This window comes from Choloepus didactylus, chromosome 12 (genome assembly GCF_015220235.1).
Source record: "Choloepus didactylus isolate mChoDid1 chromosome 12, mChoDid1.pri, whole genome shotgun sequence".
NCBI classification, from domain to species: Eukaryota; Metazoa; Chordata; class Mammalia; order Pilosa; family Megalonychidae; genus Choloepus; species Choloepus didactylus.
Window position 1 is genome coordinate 26,173,589 of NC_051318.1, and position 22,096 is coordinate 26,195,684.

At 37.5% G+C, this 22,096-nt stretch overlaps 1 long non-coding RNA gene across 1 annotated transcript in view; it reads left to right on the forward strand.

Moving 5' to 3' along the window:
* The window catches only part of LOC119507320, a 34,809-nt gene extending 14,265 nt beyond the window's left edge, over positions 1-20,544 (forward strand). The window contains exon 3 of the long non-coding RNA XR_005211202.1: positions 19,716-20,544. This is a non-coding gene — a long non-coding RNA (uncharacterized LOC119507320). The remainder of the gene's footprint in view (positions 1-19,715) is intronic.
* Positions 20,545-22,096: the final 1,552 nt, after the last annotated feature.

The following is a 22,096-nucleotide window of genomic DNA, read 5'->3' on the forward strand; positions in this document are numbered from 1 at the left end:
TGAGAGAAACACTTAGAGCTCATATACGATTTTAGCGATTTTCCATTAATCGTATGCTATATGATTGCATATTCAATGTGCACTTCTTGGTTTTCCTGAGCTGCTCTGACAATCAGCATATAACGGGCTGGCTTAAACAATGGGCATTTATTGGCTCACAGTTTTGAGGCTAGGAGAAGTCCAACATTGAGGTATCAGCAAGGGGATGTTTTCTCCCCAAAGTCTGTAATATTCTGGTGCTGTCAGCGACACTGGGGTTCTTTGGCTTGTTTCCCCTCCTTTCTGTTACGTGGCAATGTCCCCTCCTTCTTCTGCCGATTCCATTGACTTCTAGCTTCTGGCTCCATCCCTTGGCTTTCTCTGACGGTGTCTGAATTTCTTCTGCTTATAAAAGTTTTCGGTAAGCCAGCTTAAGGCCCATCCTCCCTCTTTCAGTTGGGGCACACCTTAGCTAAATTAACATCTTCAAGCGATACTACTTACAATGGGTTCACATCCATAGGTGTGCAGATCAAAGCCAAGAACATGTCTAAATTGGGGCATGTAAATCAATCCACCAGCACTGTTTCTCAGGCCAGATGGAGACCCCAAGAAATACCCATTTCATAGATGAAAGATTGAAAACACCATTGTCAGTAACTCTCCAAGGGATAGAAAATGTATGAATCGCAAAGGCAAGAGTAGAATATTATGTTCTTCTTAACCCCTCAACCTCATAAGACACTCTATAAAATGACAAATAGGTCTTAGCTGAAGTTTTTTCTAATTGGCATCAAATGCAATCTTTTCCCTTTCTCCTCTCTTGCCAAAGACCCAAGAAAACCCTTTGCTCATCTCCCTGAATGTTTTGCTCCACTTGGATGTGCACTGCCTTGAACAGATGACCCCTCACCTGAAGCCTGCAGCAGGCAGACTCTGCAGCCGCCAGACTCTGCAGCCGCCAGCAAACGCCGGGCAGTCAGGGATGCCCGTAAATCTATCACAGCAGGCACTTGGAGGTTGCTGCAAGGTGGTCAGAGACTGCACCTACCCTTAATTCACCTTGTCCCTTTTTCTGTGTACATTTACCCAGCTGCCAGACAATGGGGGAGATGCTTCACAAAGGCACGGAATCTACCTCATGGGGGTGTTGAGGATCACAAATGGCATCGCAGGTAAAATGCTAGAACAATCCCTCCCACATAGTAAGGACACAATGAATGCCAGGTACTATGTTCAGTATTTGTAGTAGAATATTGATAATGATATAATTATCTCACTTAATCCCGGAACCCACAGGTTCTCAAACTTGGCTGCATACTTAAATCACCTGAAAGCTTTATGAAAACACTGATACCTGAGCCCACACCCAGTGATTCTGGTTTCATTCACATGGGGTGTGACCTGGTTTTAAAACCTCCCCAGGTGATTTTAACAGGCAGTATCATTTGAGAATCCGCTGTTCCAATCCTTGAGATGGATATTATTGCTCCCTGATTTACACCAGAAAACACCGAGTCCCAGAGAGAGTAAGTCACGCTGAAGTCGCACAGCTGTGTTGGAGCTATGATTAAAACTCTGGCTTTTCTGAGCCCAAAATCAATATCCCACAGACAGTAGCTCCCAAGGGTGACTGAGTATTCGAATCATCTGGGATGATTTTTAAAGTACTGATTCCTGGACCCTATCTAAGATCAGACATCAGTATTTTTAAAGTTCCCTAGGTGAATCTAATGTGAAAACCAGATTTGAGACCAATTTCAGTAACCCAAAAATGGACCATCTATATCAAAATTTCCTGGGGTGCATGTTAAAATGTAGATTCTTTGACACCACCACAGAAGTACTAGATCAGAATATACAAGATGGGGGTTAAGGATCTGGATTTAAACCTAGATAAAGCTTTCCTGGTGAGTTTTTTGGACATAGAATTTTGAGAACCAGTGTCTTACATTATGTATCCAAACATTTAGGGAGATCTCTCTTTGTTACTCTGTCCCTTCTGTCCTCCTCTTCTCTTTTTCTCTTTTCCCTTCCTCTGTCCCCAGTTTCCTCTTCCCCATCATCTCCTCTTTCTATTCGTGTTGTAATAATACTTAGAAATTTTTCAAAATGATGTTATTCTTGTGCCTGCCATTTTTTTTTTTTTTTTTTTTTTTTGTCAATAGCAGTATACAGAAAAAGATAATACCACCATATATATAAATAGCAACTCTAACTCTTTAGGATAAACTTATTTTTAGACTGAAGAATTTTAGCAAATAATAATATAATGCTATATGATTCTCATCTATTAGTACAATTATCTTTAATGTACAGTCTTGTTCTTCTTTCCCTGGTAAGCAGAATTATATGTGTTTGAAACTTTTTGGTTTTTAATTTGTATTAATCTGGCACCATTCCTTTCCATGCCAAGTAGGGTAAAATGGTAAGGTATTCTTTTATTTACATTTCCCGAATTAACTTATTCAGAGAATAGAGCATGAAAGTATGCAAAATAGAAAAGAAGGAAGAAAGAAGGAAGAAAGAAGGAAGAAGACGGAAGGAAAAGAAGATGAAAGTAAGGAAGTTGAGAGGACAAAGAGCAATTCCCAAAGAAGAGGTAATTAGTGTGGATTAGAATTTAAAAAAAAGGGGGGGGGGTGGAAAAGAGGGGGAGCTAAAGAAAGAATAGAAAAAATGGAATAGAAAAGGGAACAGAAGACAAAGCATTTTTTTTCCAGTTCCAGAATTTTACCAATTTTTTTTCAAATTACTTGATCCTCCCACAACCCTCTAAGGGAGGCAGAGCATACATCAGTAAGTACAAAGCGGTGGCAGGAAACCAGAATCCTGGTTTTCTGATTGCTCCTTCAGTTTTGCTTTCCACTTAGCCAGGCACACATGCTTTTCTACCTTTAAGGTGGAGAAAGAGCTAAGGAAATAGATGGAGGGCACAAGATTATTGTAGAGCAAGGGCAAAGAGCTTCACCAGATAGCTTTGGATTTTGGTTGTCCTTACCTGAATTGCCACATAAAGGAGTTCTAACTTGAAACATAAGTCAAACAGTTTCTTCAATTTTCCTTCTCTTGCCTGACTCAGGCCAATGCTCAAGTTCCTCTTAGATATGAAGGCTTAGTTTCAAGATGACTGGAATTTCTTTCCTAGGTAGTTAGCCGATCCTAGGAGGTGGTAGCTCGTGGGTAACCAGGGAGCTGTGTCTGTTGTTGGCGAGATTTGCAAAGTTACAGGGCAATGCCACTGCCACCTGCAGTGTCCGCACACATCGAGGCCACACTAGGTCGAATGGCACAATAGGAAGGTAGTGTATTGTGCTTTACGACTTACCAGCAATATCGGTTCTTTTCTTTTTCATGCATGAAGGAAAAGGTGTTTTAAATTTCCTGCCCCTTATCTCTCCTTTGGTGCTTAGAAATACAGAGGGCAGGTTCCCAACTCCAGTTGATTTGCAAGATACCCCCTCTGCTGTTTTCACCCCCTACATTTAGAACTGTAGGAAATAGTTCTCTCGTATTTGGACTTGATTTACTGCTTAAGAACAACAAACGAAGACATAACCACATGCATCCTAAGTTCAGAGTTGGTGGATGTCTGGGAGACAAGATGGAAATAATTTTAACTAAATAGAGTAAAAAGCAAGAACTCAAAGTAGGGAAACAGCAAGGAATAGGAGATGAAATTGGGTTCACTGAAGATGTCCAAAGCTGGGAGCAATTTGGAGAAAGAAAGTATGAAAACAACCTGGATGAACTTATCAAACTGTTGACAAAGTCCTAGGTGCATGCATCTATGGTACACGGTAAAGAAACACCCCCTGATTTCCCTCCAGATTGGGTGCTTTTAAAAGTCTCAGATCATTGTCACTGGATAATATTATATGCTTGCAGTTTTCCTATGCAAAGGATGGTGTCTCTTTGGAAAAGAAGTCACAAGATTGTCATATTTTACTCCACTTATCTCTAATTCATGTACTATGAGCCAAAAGACATGCCATCTGAGCAAGACAGGAGTGTAAACAGGGTCACAAAGATCCTGCTGTGTGTGCAAGTTTAGAAATCTGTTTTCCTGAGCAAACAAGTTAGTTGAAAGAACAAAGTCTGAAAGTGAATCATAAACTCTTGTTTTGTTAGAGCAGAAACTGCTTTTGAAAACATCTTTGTTGGATATTAGAGCACAGATGGTCAATGGGGGACCAAAAATTAACCATGATCTTCCAAGAAGGGGTTAGACTGGCCAAGTCTATTTCGTTTATTTTTTTTCTTTTTATGAATAATTAAAAAGCAGAGATAACAAAAATTATTCAACATACTGAAAATATTATACATTGTTTAAGGCTTCAATAAACAGCTTTTGTTAACTCCTACATAAAAAAATTAATAAATGGGAAAAACATCCTTAATATAAAAGCTCTGTCAGAGGTGCTGAATGAATTTTGAATTTGGCTAGGCAGGAATTAATGTAAGCAATCTGGTGGTATATTTTTGTTGTTGTTTTGGTAAATCCTAAGGCATTACAAATTATTGAAAATTATGTAGTAAAAAGAAATCTTCTGAATTCTATTACTTTCTTGACTGGAATATGGTATTGCTCTCTTTGAATAACAAAACAAACTACATTTAATTTTACAAATAATCCAAATACTTTACTTTGAGGTAATACATTCAAATACTTTCTTCTCATAACATTAACATGTCTACTAGAAAAGCTTTAAACATATAAATGAAATTTATACGGCACCTTATAATGTAAGCATACTTGTTTAGAATACTTAAAAACTACTTCAAAGGTATTGTAAACATTATGCTGTGGGAATTAATCCTAAAAGGTGCAGGTTTCTCCCTCTATCTCTCTATCTATCTATACATATATAAAATCAATGATTAGGAGATATTTGCCCATTTGTAAACAACTGACTGACTCTTAATATGTTCAAGATAACCTGCTAAAGCAAAAAGAAGATATTAACTTAAGCTTTAAGCAAATTATTTCAAAAGCAAAACTGAAAAGATTTTCCCAAGTTTTAATATGAATAAAATGCTAATTAATAAAATAATTAAAATGTTTATTAATTATTTAATTGTTTATTTAAAAGATTAAGAAAGTTTCCCATTTGGGGATAATATATAAAAACCATATTAACTAAATGTTTTGAAACTCCCTGAATTGAGCTCTGCTTTTGTTTTTATTTGCCTATGATGGAGGGACAGACTAATATTTGAATAGACTAGCATGGATGGAAATATAAAAAAAGAATGAATTTTCTTTGACTATCTACAATTTTTTTGTCTGGTTTACAAAACACATGCTCCGTTTTGCCTCCCTGCCTGTATAGCTATAATTCAAGGTCGAATAATGAAAACAGAATTCTAGTTATGTACATACTGAGCTTTCAAACAAACTCATTTCATTGGTTTCTAATTTTGTCATGATCTTTCAGTGTGAGTATAGGCAAATTAATACTTTTGCTTAATGTAATTTTGTACCCCCAGTGTTCCCGACAACAGGTGGAAGTGGCCAGGGGCCTGATGAACTGCCTCTGAAACCCTGGCCCTGGTCGTGGCAGGCTGCACCGTCGGGCAGGTTCTCTCTTTGAACCTGCCGTTTAGGTGTGGCAGGGATGGGGCTTTGTTTACAGGGCCATGTCCTGCCGGGTACACTCTGCCGGGAATCCAGGCTCTTTCCCAGAAATAATGCTTTACTAAAGGGGGTCAACTTCCCCTCCCATGATGTGGAGAGTTAATAAGATAACCCGAGAACTAACCGCACACCCCCAAGGGCAGATTTCAGAGTGCGTGACCCTATCACGGGAACGCCTGTGGGTGGGCAGAACCCCAAGTAGGTGCCCGGAGAGAACAGCCCACAGAGCTGGGCACCAGCCAAGTGTGGGCTGCTGCAACGCAGCAGAGGAAGCAAGGACAAGAAGGCAGAAACTTCAGAGGGGAACTAAATAACACCTGGGGGGATGGAAAAGAAAGCAGTGAGGATAACTGAGAAAAGGTTCTGTGAGGAGTGGCAGATTGGTAAAGAAAACCCTCACAAATACATCTATTCAGTTGACTTGTGTTGAGGCATAAGAGCAGACACTAGAGAAAGAAAGGTTAACAGAATAAGGGCTGTTTTCTTAGGACACGGCCCAGAGGAGGAGCCAGATGTGCAGGCAGTTAATCGATAAGGCAAAAAGTATGATATTGTAATAAAGGTGTAAGCAGAGAACTGTGAAAGCACGAAAGGAGAGGTTAACTGCCTTGGGGAGTGTAGGGAATCTTTGCTGAGGAAAACATTTTGAGCTCTATCTGAAAAGATGAGAAAGGATTTTCTAAATGTAAATGTACAAGTTCAATGTATTCTTGGCATGAGTCGATAAAAGAAAAAGGCACACATGAGACAATGACAACTTTAGTGTGACTGGAGCAAAGACGCATATACAGATGGGATAGGGGACGGGGTGAGGTGGGGTACAAGGAGAGAGATGAGAGTCACGAAGGAGTTCGGAACAAGATTATAAAGGACAAAATGACTTGCTGTGAAATTTGAAATAGCTTCTGTGGAAAATAGTGACTAGTGTGTGTGTGTTTGCACATGTGCACACATGCAGGTGTGTAAGTGTTTGTATTGATTGTTGTCTCACTAACCAAAAATGAGAGTAGAAATGGAGGAGCAGACTCTGGGGGAAAAGATAGGGGCATCAATTTTGGCCATCTTTGGTTTGAAATGTTGTAAAACTTCCCTGTAGACATGGCCAGAATGCAGGTGGAAGTATAAATGTAAGGAAATCTTTAATAAGATAAAACCAAGAGCCTCTATGTTGGAACAGGTGAGAGAATGTCCCCATGGGGAAAGATGGCTGGATCGCAGGGCTGCCTCATTTGACCTCTGATGCTCATCTTTTTCTCCAAAGAGAAATGCAATGACCACATCTCACTGTAACATGGTGATACCAACAGTGATATTTGGCATTTTCCTCATCATTCTATAGAACAGCTAGAAAGAGCTTGAATGACTTAAGCAGGCATAACTCAAGATAAACAAAACATTTGCCAGAGAATATTCTTGGGATATTTCCATTAAGTATATTTTCCATGGCCAATAAATTTCACAAACACTGCATCCTATTGTAATTCACCAGTACTAAGATGCACTTTTTGTCCTTCACATTTCTACATCTCTGAAATCAGTTGCATTTTCCAAACAGTGATGGCCGGGCAGCAGTCTTGACACAGTTGTCTGTCCTTACCTATTCATGTGTGAACCTCGCTGCTATTCCTAGTGGCCTGATGGGACAATGGGAACTTCTCAACATTTCAGTTAACAGAACATTTAAGGACCATCTGATAGAGAACTATGAAAACCTTCTGTTGTCAGATGCTGGTAATAATATCAAGACAGAAACAATTCAAACTTGAGAAAGGCCACAAATGGCCATAAATCCTGGGGACAACAGTGGAGCGCTTCATTGCCAATGCTTTTGATGGCACAGAAGAGAAGACTGGGAGGAAAGTTAATGACTCAGGATCGAGAACTGTTGGAAAAATGTCAGACACATGATGTGAAAAAAATTTAAGAAATAACTCAATCATTTTATTTTGCTTATGGTTTCCTATTTTATGTATTCACAAGAATGATATAATATTTTGTCTAAGCAACTCAGTAATGAGAACTTCCACATCCAAACAAGATGGAGCAATGGAATAGTTGACCCTTGTGGTAGTTTGAAGTTGTATGAGCCCCAGAAGAGGTCATGTTCTTTTAATCCATTCCCGTGGGTGTAGCCCTATTGTGGCTAGAACCTTTTGATTAGGATATTTCAATTGTGATGTGACCCACCTCAGTCAGGGTGGGTCTTAATCTTCTTACTGCAGTCCTCTATAAGAAGATAAAACATATACAAAAGCTAGGGATGAAATTAAGACAAGCTCAGAGAAACAGCTCCTCAGAAGCTGAGAGAGGAAGTCACTGAAGCCAGAAGCTGGAAGTGGTGAAACCAGGAAAGAAGGACCAGCAGACACCAGCTGTGTTCCTTCCCATGTGACAGAGGTGTCCTGGATGCCAATAGCCTGTCTTTAGAGTCCAGGTATCATCCTCTTGATGCCTTAATTCAGACATTTTCATGGCCTTAGAATTGTAAACTTTTGAACTAATAAATACCCATTGTTTAAAAGCCAGTTCATTTCTGGTATATTACATTTCCTCAGCTTTAGCAAACCAAAGCAACCTTTCCCCTGAAACAGCCAAAAGAGACAAAGCATATGGAACAATGATTGTATAGATAATTCATCAGACAATGAAAGACAGTGATCCCTGAGAAATGGGGAACAAATGAGATGAGCTTTATGTTCACCACAGCTCACTGCTTTGAGAAAGATTCTAGACCGCACGGTTGGGAGGGAGAATTCAGGTGGAGTCTGGTGGACTCTTTGAGAGGAGGAATTGAGAATCTGGAGAAACCAAGATGGCTAGACTTCACAGACAGATTACCAGAGAGGAGAGCGATGCAGAGAGGGAGATTCTAAGACATCTGCAGAAGTCCCCTCTTGAAAATTCCAACTGGTAAGTGCATGTGAGAAAACTACCTCAGGCCAGAGAAAAAGCCACCAGAAAGGTTTAGTGCTACCAGTGCTCAGAACTCACACAGAGTCAGAAATAGTGCCTGTTCCCATGGGGTAGAGTACAAACAAGGGTCTTGCCTCAGTAGCAGAGAATAATTGGGTTTAGATTGAGCACTGTTTCAATCCTCCCTCAAAGTAAGACCTGAAAGGATCAAACTGCTTCTACTTATTTAATTGTATCCCAGAACAAAGTTCAAAAACATTTATTGGAATACAAAAATATCCAGGACCCAATAAAATGAAATTCATAATGTCTAGAATCATATAAAAAAATTACCAGATATTGCATAGAACCAGGAAAATATGATCCATAATGAGGAGATAAATCAATCAATTTTAATGCACCCAGAACTGACACAGATATTAGAATTTGCAGAGAAGGACACTCAAACAGTTGTTGTAACTGTATTCCATATATTAAAAAAATTAAGTGTAGATATGGGATATATATATATATATATATATTTCCATATATATATATTTCCATATATAAACTAAACAGAACTTCTAGAAAATGACAATATGTGAGTTGAAAATACATTGGATAGGATCAGTGGGAGACTAGACATTGTAGATGAAAAGATTAGTGAATTTGAAGACATAGAAATAGAAACTATGCAAAATAAAACACAAAGAGTAAAGAGAATTATACTCTCCCCCCAAATGAATAGTGTATCAGTGAGCTATGGGACAACACAAAAAGGCCTAAAATATTATTAAAATCCCTGAAAGATAGGAAACAGAAGTGGGGACAAAAAAAAATATTGGAAGGAATATGGTTGAAAAATTTTCAAATCTGGTAAAAGCTGTAAACCCACAGATCCAAAAGCTCAACAAACACCAAGCAGAAGAACATGAAGAAAATCACACCAATCAAATTTTTCAGAGCCAGTGAGAGCAGCCAGATTTAAAAGACATATGTACAGAGGAACAAAGGTTAGGTTGATAGCCAATTTCTCATCAGAAACAATGCAAGTGAGAAGATAATGGATTAATCTCACTAAAGTATTGCAAGAAAAAAATGTCAAGCTAGAATTCTATACCTCATGAAAATATCTTTCAAAAATGAAGATGAAATAAAGAAATCTTAAGCATACAACAGCTGAAAGAACAAATCACTAGCAGACCCACACTATAAGAAATATTCAAAGAAGCCCTTCAGACAGAAGAAAAATGACAGTAGATGGAAAGATGGATCTACACAGAAGAATGAAGAACACTGGAAGTAACCACATGGGAAAACATATGATATTTTCCCTTATTTTTAAACCTGTTTAAATGATAATTGACTTTTACAAATTAATAATAATGTAATATGGAGTTAATAACATGTAATCCTATCATGTATGAAAAAATAGTACAAATATCAAAAGAGAATAAATAGAAGTACACCATAGTAAAATTTCTATATTATACATGAAGTTATATACCATTTGGAAGAAGATAAGTTAAAAATGCATACGCTAAACCTCAGAGCAGCCACAGTAATACCAAAGCAAATGCTAATAACATAACAAAGGATATAAAATGGAGTCAATGTAAAAATTCAATTAATCCCACCTGCATACTCTCCCCTACCAAAAAACTAACCAAAAACAAAAAAAGAAGGAAAAGTGAACAAAGAAGAGATGGGGCAAACAAAAAATAACAAGATGATACACTTAAACCTAATCACTTCAATAATAACATTAAATACTGTAAAAGGACTAAACACCTCAATTAAAAGACAAAGATCGTCAGATTGGATAAAAAAGCAAAAAAGCATGCCTTCCAGGTATGCACTTTAAATATAAAGACACATGCATGTTAAAAGTACAAGAATGGAAAAAGATTTGCCATTGTAACACCAATTTAGAAAGCTAGAGTGGCTTTTTCAATATTAGATAAAGTAGATTTCAGAGCAAATGATATTACCATGGATTAAGAAGGCCATTTCATAATGATAAAAGCAGAAAATGGGTCAACTCATCAAGACAACTTAACAATCCTAAAGTTTTATGTACTTAATAGATCATATAAATACATGAAACAAAACTGGTAGAAACACAAGAAGAAAATTTTAAAAATCCAGAATTATAGTCAGATATTTCAATACCCCCCTTCAAAAATTGATAGGAAAAATAGATAGAAAATTCATAAGGTTGTAGAAGATTTGAACAACACTGAAAACCAACTTGAACAAGTTGATATTTATAGACCACTCAAATACACATGCTTTTCAAATGCACACAGGACATTTACCAAGATAGACCCTATTCTTGGCCTAAAAGTAGAAAAATAAAAGCATATGTTCATACAAAGTCATATATTAAAAAGTTTAGAGCAGGTAAATTTGCAATATCTGAAACTGGAGACAACTCAAAAGTCCATCAAAAAGAGAATAGGTAAACAAGATGTGGTACAGGCACCCAATGGAATACTACTCAGCAATGAAAGTAAATAAACTATTGATGTATGCTACAGCATGGATGGATCTCCAAATAACTGTGCTATGGGAAAGAAGTCAAAGAAAGAGAACATGTTGCATGGTTCCACTTACATAAAATTCTAACATATGAAATCTGATCTATAGAGACAGGAATCAGATTAGCATTTGCCAGGGGTAAGTGTGATGGTTGAAGGGAAGGATGGCAGGGAGGTATTACAAAGGGGCCTGAGGAAACACCTGGAGGTGATGGATAAGTTCACTGTCTTGATTGAGGTGATGATTTCACAGATATGTACATACGTCAAAATTTACCAAATTTACACGATTAAGATGTGCAGTTTATTATATGTCAATTATACCCCAATAAATACATGAAAAAACTCAATAAATATAAATTAAAAATTTGGAATGATTTGACTCTGCTCATTCAGGGTGGGTCTTGGTTAGTTTTCTGGAATCCTTTAAAAAGAGCTGACCCAGACCCAGAGGCTTGGCGACGCTTTGAGATGCTAGCCCAGAGTTTGCTCTGGAGAAGCTAAGAGAGGGCAAAACACCCCAGGAGCAGCTGAGAGAGACTTTTGGAGAGATGCTTGGGAGCTGACAGAGATGCTCAGAGATGCTTGGAGCTGTGGACAGAAAGACATTTGGAGATGCTAAGCTAAGGATGCTTAAGTTATTTTTAAGTATTTTGCATAACTGCAGTGTTAGCAAACCGGGACATATATCACTGTTTAATTGGCAGTGTTTTTCTTCCTTTCTTAGTGATGCATAAAACAATGGTGCATCTTGCAATAGATGGCATCATAGATTCCATATACTGCAAGTACTGCAGGTACTCTACTCAGTTTTAGCTCCTCAGTAACCAGGGTCTAAGAAGTTTCTCATTAAAAAAACTTATTTCGCTTTGTGTAACAAGGGACTTTAGAGCCTATCTGTTCCAGTTTGCTAATGCTGCTGTTATGCAAAATACCAGGAATGGATTGGCTTTTATAAAGGGGGTTTATTCGGTTACAAGTTTACAGTCCTAAGGCCATAAACGTGTCCAAACTAAGGCATCAACAGGAGGATACCTTCACTGAAGAATGGCCAATGGTGTCAGGAACACCTCTGACAGCTGGGAAGGCACGTGGCTGGTGTCTGCTAATCCTTTGCTCCTGAGTTCTGGTTTCAAAAAGGCTTTCTCCAGAATTTCTCTGGGCTTGTCTCTCTTAGCCTCTTCAGCTTGTGTACATCTAACTGTCTGGGGGTTCTCTCTTAGTGTCTCCAGATCAAACTCTGGGCTAGCATCTCTTAGCTTGGCAACTCCAAATGCCCTTCTGTCTATATCTCTAAGCATCAGCTCTCAACAGCCATCTCCCAAAGTCTCTCTTAGCTGCTCTTATAGGACTCCAGTGATATAATTAAGATCTACCCTGAATGGGTGGGGTCAAATCTCCATGGAAACATTCAATCAAGCAGTCACACCCTAATCAAAAAAGATTAATAAATCTGTCCCCACAAGATTGCATTAAAGAACATGGCTTTTGGGGAACATAATATATCCAAACCTGTACACTATCTAAATTTGTTTTTCCAGTAACAGGTGTAGGGAGATAATCAAAGCAATGTGGGCAGAGAAAGGAGAATCTAGGCAATCGTGATTAAAAAGATGAACCTTCTTTTCAAGGCACACAAGTTTTTTCTCATCCTAACTTCTGCTCCTTCATCTTCCTTGCAGGAACCCAACTCTCTGAATGCAATATCATAGCCTTGATTTGACCAATATTTATTCAAGAGTTTCACTATGGTAGCAGACAAGCTATTTGATTTGAATAGGTTCTTGAAATTGAAGTGATTCTGCAGCCAGAATTTTGGATTGGGAGCCACCACCATGGAGATGGCAGTTAAAGCCACAGGAGTAAATAAATTCACCAATTTAGGGAGGTGGTGACTAGAGGAGAGTCGAGGTCAAAACTCTGAGGAGAACAAACACTAAGTTTTTGCAGAGGGAGTCTTCTAGGTCACTGCATTATTTACAAGAACCTGACTGAAGAGAAGACAACTGGTAAAAACAATGTAAGTGAGACAATGGCCTTGTCTCGTTGGATCAGTCTCCTTTGTGATGAGGGATTGGTGGTCAAACCTGCACTGTATGCATATGGCATATTTTCAATTAGTGGTGATTGTTTTAACTTTCTAATTTATCATATTGGTAATTATAATGCAGTACCATTAAATAATGTTTGTGATTTATCACAATAACACTTCAACTTGAAAAAAAAGGTGTCTCTCTCCTTCCCCCCGCCCCCAAAAGATAAGGCATCTTGCAAGCCAAACAAAAGACACACACAAAACACCACATGATAAGTTCAGTAAAATAGAAAAAGCAGGGAAGTTCATAAACTGAACACCACTCCTTAAGCTTTGTGTCAGCCATGAAGATGTGAGAAACACAATAGTAACACAACCTCCGTCACCTGAAAGATGGCGGTATAGCAACTCCCCAGGAAAAAGGAGAACTTCACTCATATCATACTCCTGGCATAGTGGGTTCACATGGCTAAACTGGACAATCTTATCACAACAATCACACAATAAATATATAACTAGTAATCACTTGCATATAGCTTGAAGCAACTTTTAATAAAAATCACACACAATATTGAGATATACTTTTATTAGAATGTTACTTTTATCTAGTCATTAATTGGTTCCAAGAGTGGAATTTGAAATATCTAGATGAGAACATCCTAAAATAATCTTCCTCAAATATTATTTCACTAAAACCATGCTTTTGATAGCAGCTGGATGATAGAAGATAAAAGATTATATTAGTTGCATGGACTACATATCCTTTTAAGGACGGATTAGGGGCAGAGATGTAAACCTTGGAAACCAGATAAGCAAGGATAGAGTTAATTCTTCATTTAAAAAAATTGGGGAACCCACTCTTCCAGGCACAGAGGTGGCCTGTAGGGGCAACTAAATGAGAAGCCATAATTTTTCTCAGAAAGCAGATTTTGGATCTGTCCTAGAATCTGAATCTGTGTTCTATTGAGAACCCAGAATTTTCCACCACTCAGCAGTAGTTCTCACTGTGATTTCCTCAGATCAGCTTCACCATTATTACTTGGAATACTTACGAATACTGCAGATTCCTGGGCTGTACCCCACACATCTACCAAAAAGGAGTATTAATGGTGGGATGATGGAAGGGATTCAGGGATCTTTATTTTAACATGTTGTTTTAGTATCCTAAGCTGCTTAAAGCAGATACCATGAAACGGGTTGGCTTTGAACAATGGGAATTTATTCGCTTACAAGCTTACAGTTTTGAGGCTATAAAATGTCCAAATCAAGGCATCATCAAGACAATGCTTTCTTCCTAAAGACTGGCTACCGGCGATCCTGGACTCCTCTGTTCCATGGCAAGGCACACGGCGTGTTCTGCTGGTCAGTCCCTCCTCTTCTGGGTTTTGTTGCTTTCAGCTTCTTGCTTCTGTGGCTTTTTCTGTCTTTGTATTTATCCCATTTATAAAGGACTTCAGTAAGAGGATTAAGACCCATCCCGAATGAGGTGGGTCACACCTTAACTGAAATAGCCCCATCAAAAGGTCTTTCCATCCCTTAATTCTGTTCATTTTCTTTCTTCCTTTATTTCATTTCTTTTGTTTTCTCTTCTTTCCTTGTACATTTATTGAGTAACTACTATATGCACAGTCCGTTGTAATGTTCTTGGGCTACAGATGAATAAGAGATAGTCCCAGCTCCCCTGAGCCACATGACTTCCAACATGGACAGGAAGAATTAACTACATAAGAGGTTCTGTGAAACAGACTGAAATAACCTGGTCTGTGGAATTAATGATGTGCATCACTTAGATGTTGGAGGATATCTACCAGAGATAACTCTGCTTTGATGTGATTTATGTTCAGTCCATCATTCTGATAATGGGCAGAAACTAGGGCCATTTGTCTCTTGTAACTGTCCCTGGTTTATGAAAATGAAACTCTGAACTGTTTCTGTTTCAAGTTCCAGTTTAAAACCTTAACATACCATAGGATGTATAGAAAATTCCAAAATCCAGGTCCCCCTGCTTAAGTTCTGTTATAGAACTAGAGCCTGGGAGAGATAAACCTCACTAAATGAGTCCCCTGAAACTCTACCCATTTGGTATAAAGAAAAGGGGAGGGTTATGTAACTGGAGACCCAGGATAGAGTGGCTATCCTAACAGTTTAATGGTTGAATTTTTATAACATGGAATTCATAGATTGTAGATATTTAGACAACAGCATACATTTCTTGCCCTTTCCATATCCAGGCACTATATGGGGATCAAAAGATGACTAATATATATAGTCCCTTTCCTTAAGGGGCTCAGGATCTAGCAATGGAGACAGATAAGTATACACTGAACAGACACATACATCACTGCTCTGAAATCTCTTTATTGGTTAAGATCACATTTTGGTGTTTAGTTTGTATTTTTCTATATCAATTCTAGTATATTGACCTTATTTTTCCTTTCCCAACACCAAAGTTAGGATGTAAGTGGAGAGAACTCAGTTAGGGTTTTCTGGATTACTGGGAGAGCTCCAGTCCGGAGGTGATTCGCCTCTGTCAGCGAGTTATTGCTACTGTGCTGGTTTCCTGTTTTCAGCTGATTTGGAAATACCAAAAGGACAGCCTCACTTTCTGGTTGTGTTTTGGTATTTCTGTTTTTGGTTGCAAAGGAAGTTTTGAGGTTTCAGAAATAAAACCTCAAATTGTTAACTAAACATTTAAAAGTTGATGATCATCACAACAGTACATTACAAATGTTGCAACAGGAGGCCATTCCTGAGCTTTGGATGTTCTGTTCCAAAAAAAAAAGAAAAAAAAAATGCCTGATGAACAGGGCCATGGAGGAAGTCTCTCCTCCTTTGACAGATTTGATGCCTCTTTCTCTCTATTTTCATTCATTGAATGTTACACCCACCTCCCATATACTTTCCCCCAAACTATAATGTAGCGATTCATATATTTCCCTGCCTTGCTGGCAGAGACAGTATCCTTTTTTCTCTGTGTTTATTCTGCATTCATCCATTCCTTCATTCATGCATTTAATGAGTGTTTTGGTGGCCTTCTAGGTGCCAGAAAGACCTTTTATTTAACTGGCACATAATGGTATGATGTACAGGTTGTTTAAGAAGTCCCTATCCTGAGTTTACCAGATGCCTAGCTACGTCTCAGCTACCCTGGGGGTTCGCACTGGCCCAGTGCAACTCACAATCCTACATAAATTGTCACATAATAGCACCATGAAGATCCCAAGGAATCACATCTTGACATCTCTAATGCTGCATCCTTGACACAAAAATGACTAAATGCCATGCATGTTTGGGGTTGTATTGCTGCCAGCTTTGAAGACAGACACTACTTCTGAGTGCCAAAAGGTTTGAGGCAGAAACACTTAGGGAAAAGAAAAGACAAATTAATTACCTTGTCAAATTCTTCTCAGCACAAATGCAATAGATTCTTGCCTAATGAAGTATCATTTTCACTCATACTGAGTGCCCATTTTCTTCCTTCTCTTTACATTCCAATTTTTGTTTCCAAAGTATTTGTGAGCTAGTACAAATTTCACAACAGTTGTACAAGGTGGATTGAGAAACATTTTGCAATATTAAATAAGTCAAAGTGCTATTAAATTTGTATATATGTAGATCTAGATGTTATAGGCTTGAAGCAGGGTGCTATTATTTTTACATGGGAATCAATGAATATTGAATGCTAAAATGGTGAATTATTTTTAATGAAAGTATTTAATAAGAGTTTATTAAATTTTAAAAAAACATGTTGAAACTTGCTTGAATAATTTTGATTAAAAATTTTATCATTAATTATGATTTGTATTTTGTGTGACTATCATAAAGAAGATTCATGTACAAATAATCCTAAAATAAATTTCTATAGAGCAACATATTTACATTTTTGGCTCCCTTAAAAATTCCCCCTCACTGAAAAATATGAAAGAATAACTAAAGGAATAATGTATCCAGATACTGATTTATGTGAAAATTTCTATGTAAATAATAGTAATTTATATGATGAAATTAAAATGTTTTAAAATTTTCTGCAATAGTAATGATTCATCTGATGCAACCAAATAACAATGTTTGAACGTGATGTGTAAAACTCATGGTTTGTTTATCAAATCTAGGAATTACTTTAAGAATTTTATGTATAATTTCAGTTTCTCTCACTTCAGCAGTGTGCTGTTTCTCCACACTGAAGTAACAAAAACTACCCATAAAATTCTAAAAAACTACAAAGATTCAAGAGAGATTCCTTAATTTGGCATTACTGTCAGCTGAACACAAGTTTTGTGGAAAATCTTGATTATAGCACCGTAATTAGTCAATTTTCTGAAACAAAGGCAAGAAAATATTTTATGAAACAAATATGTAAGGATTAATGAATTTTGTATGAAATTATTTTAAGAGTCTCCAGTCTTTCAGCAGAACTAGACCATCATACATTTTATTTATTTTGTAATTATAAAATATGTACTCCAAAGTAGAGAGTAGATTGCATTTTTATTTAGCAGTTTGTTTGATTTGTAACTTTTAAATACTTAGACATGGTATGTGGGCCTCAATTTTTACTCTTACAGTGGTCCTTCAGATATTAGAAGTGAATCTGAATGAATGGATGTAAAGCCTTCCACTGATGTTAGTGCTGAGTCCTTTGGCTTTTACCAGTCCTGAGAGAGTTACTGGGGTGGGTGTTTGAAGACTCCAAGGTCTGTGGAACTTTTTATGAAGGACTTTGTTTGGTTCCATTTTTGGAAGAACTACTGCGTCTACCACAATTTTTATTGTAGCTTCTAGGTTCAGTTATCAGGTAAGGATTCAAATTGTTTGAATATATAAATAAACTAGAATAGTGTTTAATCTAGAAATAGTATATCCACACAGATATTGTACCATAGTACTGAGTACCCCATTTCATTTTCCCCAAGTTGTCAAAGTCATGGAGGACTTGCTAATTAGTCAGACACTTGACATTAGGAAACGGTGTAGAGACAAATAAATATCCCCTGACAGTAAAGAGAGGCACTACGTTGAAGTATCATTCCTATATGCAGAACATAGTACCTGGCACATCAGAGATACCCAGTGGAAATAGTCATTGAATAAACAAAACAAGTCATGACTGAAATGTTCCTGTATAAGTGAATAACTACATAGAAGAACTAAATTTTGAAAAGGACTTGAAATTTGCTTGATGTTCAGAGCGACACGAGAAGCTATGTACTATAGCAATTCGGCATCTCTCAAAAGTAACTTCCACTAGGTGACAAATGTTTAGTTTAGGACCAGTGTGGAAGACCCACTATTTTGTTCCCAATAGGTATTGCTACTGGGAGGTCACTAAACTCCTAAAATAAGGGAGGAAGTGGAATAAGTATCAAATTTTTTTTTCTCTTTTTCTGCATCTTCTCAGAGTACTTAGTTGTTATAACTACTTATTTGGCTACTTTTAAATACTGCCTAGAATCCATATGTTGAATCTGCATCCTCCTGAATTCAATGGCAAAAAGGGAGCCCCATTTTCCTATTTATTCCTCATCAGCAGCGAATAAAAACAAAAATGAGCCTAGATTTTCCAGTTACTAAGAAGTTTCTGGGTATGAAGGATGCATTCTAGAAAGCCTCTCTTAATAGGCTTCAGATCAGAATGATTCTACTTAGTACACTGGCTTAGAAGTTACATGACAATTTACAAATTAACTATACTAAGTTAAAATGGGCAGTGAATTAGGAACAAGGAGAAATCAAATCTTATTTTTTTTTAAACTTTGAAGAGAGTGTTTATATGATTAGCACACATTAATGTTAAGTAAAGGATAGCTCATTAAACTTTAAAAAGGCTGAGATTAATTGAGCAATGTGGGACTCAGTGTAATCATAACCCAACATCTTTAAAGTAAAAAGCACCTCTAGTGTTCCCCAAGATTCTCAGAGTTGGCATCTGTGCTGGCTTAACCTTGTGTGCACCAAGCAGTTCACTGCCCTTAATTCTGGATTGATAAGCTGGGTCTGTTGCCCGGGGCTTTCATTGACTCCTCAAAAGTTCTAGAACAATTTTGGCAATTATATGAAAAAAGTGCCATAGTAACAAACAAACGAATGCAATGATTAGAAATCCAGTGCTAGAAGTCTTGTGTAAGTACCAAATTCCAATTGCTTTTGTGAGTTCAATGCACTCTTGTATTTCATTTCATGTATACCTCATTTGCTACTGGAATCTTTCTTAATTCTTTAAAACCAAACTATTAGACCAGGTCTAAAGCCACGTTGAACATTCACTAATGAGTCTATACACCAAAAATAGGTTTAAAAGTTTAAACTTGGCTGACTCATAAATGTAACATAAGCCTGATAAGGGCCACTATTAAAAAAAAATCTGAAGCATTATTATGTAGCTTTGGCGTAGACAGACAAAGTGCTAATTTCATATGCAATTATGAGCTCTCATTCCCCTCTCTTTTGGAGAATTAACATATTATGTAAATTATTTTACAAATATGGTGCAGATGTCATTAATAAAACATGAATGTGGGATTTGTGTTGCCAATTAGCATTTTCATTGTATTTCCAGTCCAGACTCAGCTTACGGTTTACCTTGTGAAAAATTGCATTGCCATCAACAGAAACCTTTATTTAATCATTACAGCATGTGAAGTATCCACGCTGAAGAGTTGGTTGTGGAGGTGCTGGTGGAGGACGGTGGAGATAGCAGAAGAGGAAAGCCCGGTTAAAGAGCTAGCGTTACCAAGGTGTCTGCTAGCACATCTGCTTCGTGGCAAAAGCCATGCATCAGTTGCACTTGTTTGTTCCCCTGGTGATGACATTACAAGCTTGTTTATGGATGCTCTCTAAGCAGAAGGTTGAATTTAGATATGGTATAGTTTATTCTGTTCTAATGGGATGAAATATTGTTTGGATGCTGGATTCAGAATGATTACTGCAGCATGGATTGACTTTCAGCTATTCTTTGGCATTTGTTTTTGAACAGGAGATGCAAGTTTTCAACGTTTCAGTGGTTATGTTTCTGGTAGGCCATTGTAGAATAAGCACGAGTTTCTTCTGTTGTGCACATTTAAAACCAAAGATACTCATGTAAAAGCAACCCACATCTCTCAGTCAGTATGCATATACTATTTCAAAGGAAGAGTTTTTAACGCAATTAATGTTGTAATTGTTAGCAATCCTAGCAGGGTGTCACAAAGATAAATGAGGTCACGTTGATAAACTGCATTGAAACCTTTGGGTGAAAATTACTGTGGAAGGTATGTCCCATGCATGCATAAAGAAATTAATTTCTCTTTCTAGTAGAAACAATACTGCTAATTATTAAAAGGTGTGTCTTATCAGGGAGCCTTATGAGAGAAGAATGTAAGTCCCTAAGCGCAGATCAATTCCGATGAAATTACATAGATTATTCAGGAAGAAAAAGAATGTGATGTTGCCTCAAGTAACCGAAAATGGAAAGCAATGTGGTGGTGAGGTGCAGGGGAAGGGGATGGGTGGGAATGGGCAGGACTAATAAATGAACAAGGGCCAAAGATTGGTCTGATAATCAATCCATCCAGGCTGGAGTGTAGTTTTTGCTGACTACAATGAATGGCTGTCAACTCTACCTTCCTCTACAGATAAAATGCATATCTCTGTTAATATTTTGGAATTCCCATTTATATTTTCAATCACAAGTAACCCTTGGTAATGCCATCAGCAACTCATTGGTGAGAATGCAGTCACAGAAAACTCAATTATCCAACAGGAAAGATCCAAAGGAAGAAGATGATTGGCTCACACATTCAAAAAGTGCCAGTTCACAAACCCTTACAAAATCCTAACATGAGTCAGCAAAATTAGAGGCATCTCTTGGAGTCTCTGAGAGTCTCAAGTTTGTGTTCAAATATTTAACTTTAACCGATTTAATATTTAGCAAGGTTAAAGGAATAAAACATGAATTATTGAAGAGACTAATGTTTTTAAATCTCCCATCCCCCCAAAAACAACCTCACAGCCATGCGGCTTTGTATCAGAAACTCATTTCACAGGCATTAATTTTTTAATAAAATACTGATTATACAATGAAATACAATGTTTGCTAATATGATCCAATATTCAGTGGGTAGGGCTGTCTTATTTTCTTGGGCTAAATGCAATCTGAATTAAATTCCTTACTATGTAGGTTCCAGAAACTGTTGGAAAACAAAAATTGGAGGGGATAGACCCTTAGTTTCTTCTAGTTTATAACCTGAACGAATATTAGAAACCCTATGTTGTTGGAAATTTTCATGATGAAGGGGAAGACATGCCTTTTCAGACCAAAACTCAGCAAAGTAATCAACGTTACGAATTTTGTTTTCTAGGGGCAAAGGCGGGGGGGGGGGGGGCTGTATCAGGGTGGTGAATTAAAGCAGAATCAATAGGTGTGGCTTCTTTAATAGAGAAGTCTAGTGCTGGCAGGAGTACAGATGGCAGGGTGGGGGAAGGGCAGGCATCAGGGAGGGGAAAGAGAAGGACATTTAGATGAGGGATAATTCTGCCCTCCCCCTTATGTCATAGATGTAATTTGCAGTATCACCTTGTATTTCTCTTTTGTATCTGCATTTGGCAAAAAGGCATGCTCTTGACATCTGTCATTACAACACGCAGAAACTTCTTAGTAATGCTTCCCAGGAAGCAAATATTTTCAATGGTATATGAAAGTAATAATGCTAGAGAACCCTCCATTGAATATTGTTTTAAAATGAATATTGCAGATAGAGGAATAAAAAGAGTGTAGGTGAACATCTGCAATTGGGAAAACATTGACAAGATTTAGACTAAAAAACATTGTCACTGGAAGAAATTTTCAGTCATAAAATCAAATTGGAAAAGAGGGAGAAAGAATCTCAGATTTATTTTTTTTAAAAAAGTTAATTTTTTTTTAATTGGAAAAGGAGAAAACAGCCAATCCTAGAGACAAACACTATACAATTGACTTTTTGCGTAGGGATAGGTTATGAGGATTTACGGCTGCACCACTGCAGGGATGCATTTTTA